The 10,467-nt window shown below is 43.0% G+C and overlaps 1 protein-coding gene across 10 annotated transcripts in view; it reads right to left on the minus strand.

Moving 5' to 3' along the window:
- Rcbtb2 (RCC1 and BTB domain containing protein 2) overlaps positions 1 to 10,238 on the minus strand; it is a 38,214-nt gene extending 27,976 nt beyond the window's left edge. For 5 of the 10 annotated variants that reach the window (XM_028754223.1, XM_028754232.1, XM_028754226.1 and 2 more), the window contains exons 1-2: positions 10,128 to 10,238; positions 1,180 to 1,262 (exon numbers count right to left, since the gene is read on the minus strand). The gene's annotated coding sequence lies outside the window, so the exon portion shown is untranslated. The other 5 variants (XM_028754229.1, XM_028754224.1, XM_028754225.1 and 2 more) reach the window with 5 other exon arrangements.
- Between the last annotated feature and the right edge of the window lie 229 nt (positions 10,239 to 10,467).

Here is a 10,467-nt window from a genome sequence, read left to right on the forward strand (position 1 = left end):
ATGCCAGTATCACAGAAATAAACATAAGAAAGAAGAGACAAAGGAAGGCAATGATGAGAAAGATTAGAGGAAAAGAATTCCCAGTTGGGAGGAGGGTAATGGAGAGAAGAAGGAGCAAACAGAGGTCGCTGCCCTCACCACCCCTTAGGTCTCCCACTATCAGTGGCAAGAAGAACCTCCACGTGTGCTAAGGTCAATGACTAGGAAGCCTGAGACTGTTACATAGAAAAAAAACTGACTCTGCTATATCTTTCTTTGAATCAACTCCTTAAGACTGTTGGTAAGAAGAGTTCATTCTGTTTATTAAATTGGTCAGGTTAAAATGTAATTGTAGGCATGGCATAAGGAAATTACATATTCAAAGAGGAAGTACTCACAAGAGCCAGTCAGAATTAACTGTAATGTTAACATAATTTCATGTTATTCAGAGTTAGTCAAAATTCAAAAATAACTCATGAGAAATTACTATATGAAATAATGTATACACATCCAGTTTTGTTTTTAAAAAGATGGTAGACTTGTTTTCCACCATGTCAAAATAACAACTATAACAGAAAACTGATTTCCCCAATTTGTACCATTTGGTCTACACTGTGTGCATGTGCGTGTGCGTGTGTGTGTGTGTGTGTGTTTAGAGCTGTCTCTGTCACCTGCATGACTCTTCCACTATGACCAGCAGCCCTGTAAACCACATGCATGGTGCGAGGAACACTGACATTTAAAGTGCAGGACAGTCCTTCATTTATTCTCTGCAATATCCAGATCATAATTATAGAAAGAAAGCACACTGTCTTTAATTTAGGATGTTTTGAGAACCTGACCAATAGCAACTACCCGGTCAGATCAGAACGTACAATGAAACCCAGGAGTGCTTCCAAAGCTCTTGGGCCCTCTCAGTGAACATGCCCAACCTGTCACCCACGGGCCACAAACATAGGCCAGAGGCCAGTCACGAGTGTGGCCTAACCAAGAATGTAAAATTACTGAAAACATTCTGAGATTTGCGACATTTTTTATAATTTGAGTGGTCCTCAAGCAAGAGCCTTGTAAATAATGATATCATTTCACAAGGCCACAGCTGGTCTGCCCGCTCCTCCTGCCGGATCAGAGGCTTCCTGTGTACATTCCAGATACCTTACACAGAACGGCTGGGAACATTGCCTCCACAAGTGTCTGTACCTGGTTGGTGGAATGTTCTGGAGCCCGAAATTTGGTCCGTCTAGATTCTTGTAAAGCTGTCTTCCAGAGAAAAGTTAACGTGACTGAAAATATAAACACATAAATTCTATTAGAGAAATTGAAAAAAGAATATATGCAATTTTCCAAAGTTAGCAATCCATTATTTACTAAGGGAAATGTTTCTTAAATTGTATCATCTCTCTTATTTTAAAAAAAATGGCAGAAGAGGTATATAAATATAAAATATTAAAAATTTAAAATGCAATTTTTAGATATTATACTTTTTATAAGCTTCAAGACAGGATTTTAACAGTGTAAACAATGAAACAAATGCAAAGACATATATTAAAGAAAATTGGGTTTTGAGACAGGGTCTCACTATGTAGCCTGACTGACCTGGAAATCACTAAGTAAATCAAACTCTAGATCCCTTGCCTCTGCCCCCTGAGTACATAAGCCATCACGTCCAAGCACAAAAAAAAAAAACCCAAAAACTCTAACTGCACCCATCAACAGAAAAGAAGCCACATGGAATATTAAAAAAGCCAAACTTCACACTTTTACATGTACAGGAAGATTTTTGTTTATTTGTTTTTGAGACAGGGTCTTTTTGTATAGCCCAGGCTGGTGAACAACTAACTCATTATATAGCCCAGGTTGGCTTCATACTTGGAATCTTTCTGAATCAACCTCCCCAATGCTATGTTTATAGGTCTATGCCCCTCACCCAGAAGGAGCTTTCTTAAATAAGACATGGATGCACAGACCACACAGAGTAGTAGATTTGTGGGGAAATGTAAGCTATAGCGGGCACAGCACGGGAGAAGATGGCTGCAGCATCCAGAACTGACTGCTGCCAAGGGGCTAAAGATGCTCACGGTCATCCCAGGATTCATCAGAGACAACAAACACAGTGAGCTCAACCTTACCCCCTCAACCCTCAAAAACTAACAAGGAACAGCACCTGGGGACCGTGGAGACAAATACATACTTGTATAGGGGTAAATGGCACACAAACTAGTTAGTTCAGTCAGTCTGCACTCTGAAGAACAGCTCCACAGTGTGGATGGATCACCATAACATTATTTATTTATTTATTTATTTATTTATTTGTTTATTTGATGCATATATGGACACTGGTATGGGATGGATTTCACACATTTCCCCCAAAATACATGTGTTCAGTTTGGTCCCAAGTACATCAGTGTTTGGAGGTAGACTTTGGGAGGCAACTGGATTGTGAAGGCTCCAACCTTATCTAGAGATTAACTGATGGAATCTTAGCTTCATAGGCTCCTGGAAGGTGGTAGAAACCTTTAAGAGGTAGGGCTAGTTGGAGGAAGCAGACACTAAAGGCATGCCCTGGATAGATGAAAGTGTGTGTGTGTGTGTGTGTGTGTGTGTGTGTGTGTGTGTGTGTGTGTGTGTTTAATTTTACATGAATAGGTTTTATGTGTATGCTTGGTTTTGAAACATGTATTTGTCTGGTGCCCACAGAGGCCACGGGAGGGTGCTAGATCTTGGGAGACTGGAGTTAGAGATGGTTTAGGCACCCATGTGGGTGCTGGGAATTGAACCTAGGTCCCTTGGATGAGCAGTCAATGCTCTTAACCACTGGGTCACCTCTCCAGCCACAGGACATATCTTATCCTGGGTCTTTTCTTCTCCCCATTTCCAGGCTGCCATGAAGTAAGCAGTTCAGCTCTACCACGATGCTACAAGTCACATGGGCTTCCTGACCACTAGCCAAAAGCAACAGGCCTGAAACTGTGAGCTAAAGTCAACCTTTCCTTTGTCATAGCAACACAGAGTTGACTAATACATCATTTCATTAAATAATTCCTACCCCCCTACATGAGACAGTGACTCTCTTTGTTTATGCTGCTCTACGTCTCTGCCCATCATGAGCCAATGTCATCCCATACTATGTCAATGTAAAGGAGAATGTGGTTAGCATGACTTCACCGTTCTAAGAGGATGACCTACATGAACCCTGCAATAGCAAACCAGAGAAAAACTCCTAAGGAGTAAAACAACAACAAACAACAACAACAACACACCCAGGATGAACAGGATCTACCAACAGGACTGACAACCTGTAAGACAGACATACCATATATCAACTAACCTAGATTCTCTAGGGGCTGGGGAGATGGATCAGCAGTAAGAGTTTGGCTTCCTGCTCTCCTAGAGGATCAGAGCTTGGTTCCCATCACCACGGGAGGCAGCTCACAACTGCCTGTACTCCAGCTGGAAGGGACCCAATGGCCTCTTTCCATCCCGACAAGCACCCTCACACACACACACACACACATACAAACCTACACACACCTAAAAATAAATCTCTAAAAATAATTTTCTAGATTTAGCAATGTTGAGCAAATCACTATATCATAAAAGAACCCAAATGGTGTAACAAACCACTTGATAAAGTTTAAGAGTTCAGAGAAAACAATCCTCAGCTAATGTACAACATCATTCGTGGCGAGGCTTTGATGAGAACTCTCACAGAAAAGTTTTGATGAAGGTGATGCCAAAGTTAAAAGATCCCTTGTAATTATAACAATGAATTTGTATACTACCACTTTTCCAATCAGCCAGAGTTACTGTGCTAGTACACACATATAATCTCTGTCCTTAGGAAGATCACGAGTTCAAGGCTATCCTCAGCTTTTTTTTCCGAACATTGCCAGTTCGAAGCTAGTCTGTAAGTGGGATAATATTAACCAGTATTAAAATCAGAGTACCACCTTTTGGACTTTGCCTTTACCAGGAACACAGAAATTTCATAGAATATTGATAATGATGACTTATAAACCAAGATTTCTTCTGCCATTTTAAAAATAAATTAATACTATAACATACTATACTATACTATATATACATACTATACATACGATATTATGGAACATACAACATCCTAAATGCCCTGCAAGGAGAATCTGAGCTAGAAAAAAAGTATTTAATAACAGTTGTGGTAGAATAACACAAATGTTTTCTATTTCTGCTCTACATTGGCTTCCAGGTGTCCTCCCTTTCTATAAAGAAGGCAGTGTTTCTGGGGGACCAGAGTAGAGGCTGATATCCATATTGGGACAGCTCTTCAGAGTAACAGTGTCACACCAACAGTAAGTTGGTCCCAGTAGTGAGGACCACAGTGGGTGCCCTTACTATCCTACTGCATGGAATTTCACTGCTTCTGCATCCTCTAGTTCCTACAGGCTATCTATACAACTTGGCTCATCTATATCTTGGCTCATTTACATACTCCATAGCAGTCTATATGATCTGGCTTATATACATACTCCATAGTACGTACGCTCTGCAAACAGTTTCCTCTATATCTCCTCATTGTTTTTAAAGTAATAAAATAACATTATGCAGTTTCACTGTTTGATCCTTGAGATAAAAACCAAAGTGAGAAAGGACGGTCTTCTACCAGAGGAAGCTCCTGCCCGTGTCCACTTTCCAAGGCTCACAACTGGAAACCCAGAAGGCAGTGTTTCAATGATTCACTAGTAATTCTGCAAAGCCAAATGAGTATCAACTAGGGTCATTTGTTTTACTATTTGTTTTTATTCTAGCTGTTTCTTAAACTTGTATCGTTTGATGGCTTGCTTCTAAATTATCCTTGTTTGAGACAGACAACTCATTTGAATATATTATATTTTGTAAGTTTTTCTACACTGTTAGTAACAACACAAATGAAGACTGGTAGACAAAAAGAGTATAAAGTAACCAACATAGTCCTTCCTAATCCTCGAAGAGAATAGCATAGACACTTCACATCACTACAAAGCACAGGCTGCTAGTGAAATAATCCTTACTAATGAGTCTGTCTGCAGCACAGCATGGCACGGCACATTACTCAGAAACAAGGGACACAGAGTGGAGTTAAGGTGATGGTAGAACACATGTTCATTTGCCTAATTCACATGACCATTACTGTCTTACTGCCTGCATTTCCAGGGAGTGGAAACAAATGTGTAAAAGAACATAGAACTTCAAAGACAGGAAGAGCCAGTCTCAAGTGCTGCAGATAGCCTGAAGAGCTAGGGTTAACCAGAAGCTTCTAAATACTGATAGTTATCTATTAGAAGTAATCTCAGAAGAAAATAAAAAGGAAGAGGATTTCTTCAGAGAAATCTAAGATTTGCTTTTAAATTCAATTCCATGAGATCAGCTCTAAAGCCATTATGTCTTGAGGGACATAATCTATTTTTCTTGTGATATAGAACTCAATGCTACTGCAAGTTCTTCCATCTGAGTAACTCCTTACTGAGTCAAAGAAAGGTGGTGGAGGCGAGCAGGGTTTACAGATTCAGTAAACTAATAAAACATAGCCTAAGTTGATCAATTGCATTGTTTATAATTCACCTCCTCTTGAATGAGATGCCAGCTGTCACAAATCGCAAATATTAACAGTAAGACACCTAACTGCTTCAAGATGTTTGATCATACTGTGAGCCCTAAAATTGTGTTATCTACTCAAAACAAAACAAAACAAAAAAACCCAAAACATTTCTAGCTGTGATGTGGCTCAGTCCTTAGCATGCACATTTAATCCCTCTGGCTGGAATACAAACATGTTCGTAGTTTACACCTTTAATCCCAAACAATGAAGGCAAAGTCAGTTTCTAGAGGAAGCACTCATGTTTGAAAATGACTTCTTATTGAGTGGCAGACAAAGTGATGAGTCAGAGAAAGATTTGACAGAATGAGTCAGAGCCAATACACCCAACTCATGAAAGAGAGGCAACAGCACAGAGAGAAAAGGAGGCAGCTCTACCAGGACAGTTACAGTTTGCAGAGAGAGAACAAGCTGGAGATAGGTGAAGACAGAACAAAGAGAACGAGAAGGAGCCAGAAGATTAGAACATATTGCCAAGCATATGAGGCCAAGCAGAACAATTCAGTCAGTGACCAAGAGAGAAGTCAGATTGAAACAGTCAGCTTTGAGGGGAGCGTGAGCCAGAACAGCTGAGTTGAATCAGCCAGCTAGCAATCAGAAAGAACTAGGAAGGGTGAGTTTATTCAGTATTAAGTTTCAGAGGCTGAAAACATTCTAGGCCTAGATAAAATTGTATGGAGCTAGAAGCTTCCAGGACTAGGCCTAGCTTACCTGCCTCCAGGACGACAATTACATCAAGAGAATAAAAGTAAATGCCAATGAGGTTTTTCACAAAATGCTTTTACCCCTAGTCAGCTGCCAGGTGCACGGGGTGTATAACGAGGAGGACCGAACTGCGAAGGAGCGGTGGGAAAGCCAGCGCACTATCAAAGGAAGTGCCACCCAGTGCACATGGAAAGGGGTGCACTGACTGTGGCACTGTCTGTTCTGTGTGTCTGGTTTCCAAATTTCACGGTAAGGCTTGGGGTAATTCAGCCTACAGCAATGCTGAGGTCGTCTGCAAATTACTGAGCTCAACACTGATAACAAAATGTCATGTAGTGGGAAAATATATTTTTACATTGCTACATGAATGACATGACCTGACACAGAGCCATTTATTTGTAAGTCCATTTGAGATTTAATTTCTTTTACATACAATGCTTAAATAGGTATTAACAGATGTGGTAACTACTATCCTATTAAAGACTTGGCTCTATAACATAATTCTTGAACACTGTGGATCTTCTTGGCCTCCACTTGTTTCCTCTTGGGAATCCTTTTATATACACTTGGCATAATACAGAAAACACTAAAGTTTAGCTTCATTCTCTAGCACTTGTTAGCTCAAAATGTATTGGGGGCAGGGAGAACAATGCTTATTAGCTCAGGTTAGGTTAGCAAAGTCGAAGATATTAAAAACACACACTTGAGTGTCAGGTTGATGTTTAATCTATATTATACTTTCAACTTCCTTCAGATCATGTTTTCAAAATGAGGTCATCATGTGAAAGAGACACATGTTCTCACTAAAGAATATTCTTTACAGATGGGCAGTAGATCTGCCTAAGGGGGTATTCCCACATGGACCTACTTGTTTTCAGCCCTGGACAGAGATTTTAATGCCTCTCTGCCACTCGGATGATTCCTTTCCCCCATCATCCTTTCCTGAGCAATTCTGACTTGTAATAATGTCAGGTTAACTTTGAAAATAGCAATATCTAGTAGGCATTTTAACTTCACTTCAGATACTGTTAAAACTGAAATTAAATATGACAATCTCCAATGGACAAAGGGAAACAATAGAGCTCCCTGCAGCTATACTATAGAGTAATAGCTTTTTAATGCTTGACTATGGATTTTCTGCGATCGACTTCATTTAAATGAAAAACCTCAAGGGAACCACACTTTATGTCCTAACAGTCCCTCTCCATCCATGTCTTCTCTAAGTCCTCCTTAGTCAAGAGCCAATGGCTGCTTAAATTTGTTTGGCTCATACAAAACCTCCTCTAGGGATTACTGAAATCATGACACAGTATCACACTGGTCATCTCCATGACTTAATGTCAGAGGTCATTAAAGTACAGTAAGTCAGAGTAAGACTGTTCCAGGACCCCAACCCCATCAGTACTATACTGTAAGTTCAAGTCACTTACAGAAACTGTAATGTGCATACAGCCAGGCACACCTCCCTCCTGTGTACTTTCAGCCAGCCCTAGAAGTAACACCCAATGTAAATGCTGTGTAGGTGGTTGTTAACCCTCCAGGGTGCCTGTAATCTCAATACTGAAGAAGCTGAAGCAAGAGACTCTTGAATTCCAGGCCAACCATAGACTAATATGTTGTTCAGGCTGGTCTGAGTTAGTGAAGTATATGTCTTAAAAGAAAAAAATTTAAAACGTTGATATATTTTATTGTTAATAATAATAATCCCCCTCCCCAAAAGTCAGTAAAGGTTCTTTCTTGGTATTTCCAATTCAAGATTTGTTGAATCCATGGTTGTAGAACATTAGGATATGGAAAGCTGGCTATGTAGTTTTTCCGAGCACATCTGTAGAGGTTATTTGGTTAGTTTCTCCTATATGAAAGATTCTGACTTCTTCACTTTCTGTAGTGAATGAGAAGTTCTTTTAGGAGGAAATACTTCAGTGCTCTGTCCTGAGGCCTACAGCACTGCCACTGTGACAGATTTCACTGCTCTTTCTAGTGTATAGGTAAGAGTTGAAAGTATCGGGATTTTTCGGTTTAACTCTTAACCACGTGACTACACAGCACAGACACTCTCCATAGTAGCCCTGGAAACTGACTTACCTACATACCATTGCCCAGTAAGGTGACAGAATTTACTGGGAAGATGCAAATACAGAGCGGACTCAATGACCGTTAAACAGTGACTATCACAGGAATGAACTAAAGAACCAAGTTCCACAGGACTGTGAACTCGATCTCTTTTATTCGCTTTAATAGACATTACGTCGCCAAAACCGTTCTGTCAGGATGGAAGATATTCTAAAGAAAAAGACGTTCACCTCTTCCTTCAGGTATCAGGCTTTGGACTCCAAAGAATTGTGACTGAAGCTGAGACAAGATGGGTCAGTGATAGGCTTGGACCAGGCCAACTTTGTACATACACCCATTGCTCACGATTTAAACCTTAACTTCAAGTTAGGACCTCTAAGAAGTCCTGGACCACTGAACCTCTCTTTGTTCCTTTTCCCAACGTGGCCACATTTATTAAGTCTCTGATTTTTACTACAATCTCTTCAAGTGGCCCAATGTGGCCAAGCTTAGCTCGGTCAGCCAGGACAACCGCCGGCTGTGCTAGAAAGCATCTTTGTGTCCTTTGTTACAGTCCGAGTTAAATCTTTACCTTGTAAAGAAAGGCAAAGAGTCGGCTGTAAACCTGTCTTCAACTCAGGCGGAAGTTCCATCTCCGCCAAGAGGCACTGGGAAAGTTTTTCACCTCTAAACCCCTCCACTTCCGGGCTAAGCAGAGCCCAAAGGACAGGCTGAAAAATCTTAGGACGGCCAGGCCTCCCCCACCCCCTTCCAGACCAAAGGCCTAAAGCATGTGCCGCCATTGAGTCAGCGAGGCGGCTCCGGGCGGGAAAGAGCAGCAAGACCTGGAAACGGCACCGCTAGCCCGCGCCGTGTGCATGAAAGGGTTGGAAACACCGGGGGCATGGGCCCCCAGCTGGAAGCGGGAACCCTAGAGTGACGCAAAAAACGGACCCCCAGGCTGGGCCTGTACGCATGCGCAACGCTACGCGGTCCCAGGGCCCGAGAAGGGACGTGAACCCAGAACCACCGCAGCGACCTCGCCCACGGGCTCGCGCGTGCGCGCCGGGCCCCGGCCGGGGTGGGTTGGCGCTGCGCCCTGCCCCCGCAGCGGCTGCGCACCGGGCCGGGCGCAGGGTGAGGCCTCCGCCTTGCCTTCGCCCCCGGGGCCCGTCCGCGCCTGCCGCCCACACGCAGGCTTACCTCCGCGCCGCGTCCTCTCCGCTCCGGGCAGCGGGGACTGCTCGCCCGGGGCCAAAACAGTCGAGACTTGGCGCCTCCCCCTGAAGCGGCCCGGCTCGGCAGGCTGAGCTCGAGTTCAGCCGTGCGGGGAGGAGGGGGCCGCGGGAGCGGGAAGAGAAACCAGGGGAGGGGAGGAGAGTTCAAGGGAGCGAGGGAAGGGGAGGGGGACAAAGAGAAGGGAGGGGGCTGCGCGCTGCACCCCTCCTCCCTCCTCTGCCCGGACCAGCGACCCTGGCCTCTCTGGGGACTCTGTGCCGGTACCCCGCTTTCTAGCTTAGTGCCCAGATTTCGGGGAACCAATGTCTCTAGTTTTACACTCAAAGGCGTTGGGCTTTCCTGCTTGCTGCGAAAGAAGAGGCTAATTGCATTCTGCCCGCACTAGTCCAGTCTTACCAACTCCATCCAGGAGGCCCACCTCATTGTCTGTTGTTGAAGGCTCAGAGAGCTATCCGGTTTTAAAATGAAGGAAACTGTCACCTGGGACGATATGGAACCTGGAAGTTGTTAAGCAAAGTAGGCACACAGCACAAATACTTACAGATCTCATTTAAGGAGCACTGAAAAAGTCAAGTCGCGCCAACAGAGAGTAGAGAGGTGGTTACTGGGACTAGGGAAAAGGGAGCCTGTGGGGCTAGTGATCAAATTTCAGTTAGGAGGAGCAAGCTCAGAAAGAAAGCTGCTATGCTAGCTACATAGTGGCTACAGTTATGAACAGTGTACACTAGAAATTGCTAAGAGAATAGATAATACTATGGTTTTGGAACATGGTCTCTGTATTAGCCCAAGTTAGCCTCAGACTCCATAGCCTGCCACCCTCCTGCTTAATTTTGCCATCACACAAACATAGTGCAATATATATATATATATATATATATATA

This window comes from Grammomys surdaster, unplaced genomic scaffold (genome assembly GCF_004785775.1).
Source record: "Grammomys surdaster isolate TR1022 unplaced genomic scaffold, NIH_TR_1.0 125985, whole genome shotgun sequence".
Classification (NCBI taxonomy): domain Eukaryota; kingdom Metazoa; phylum Chordata; class Mammalia; order Rodentia; family Muridae; genus Grammomys; species Grammomys surdaster.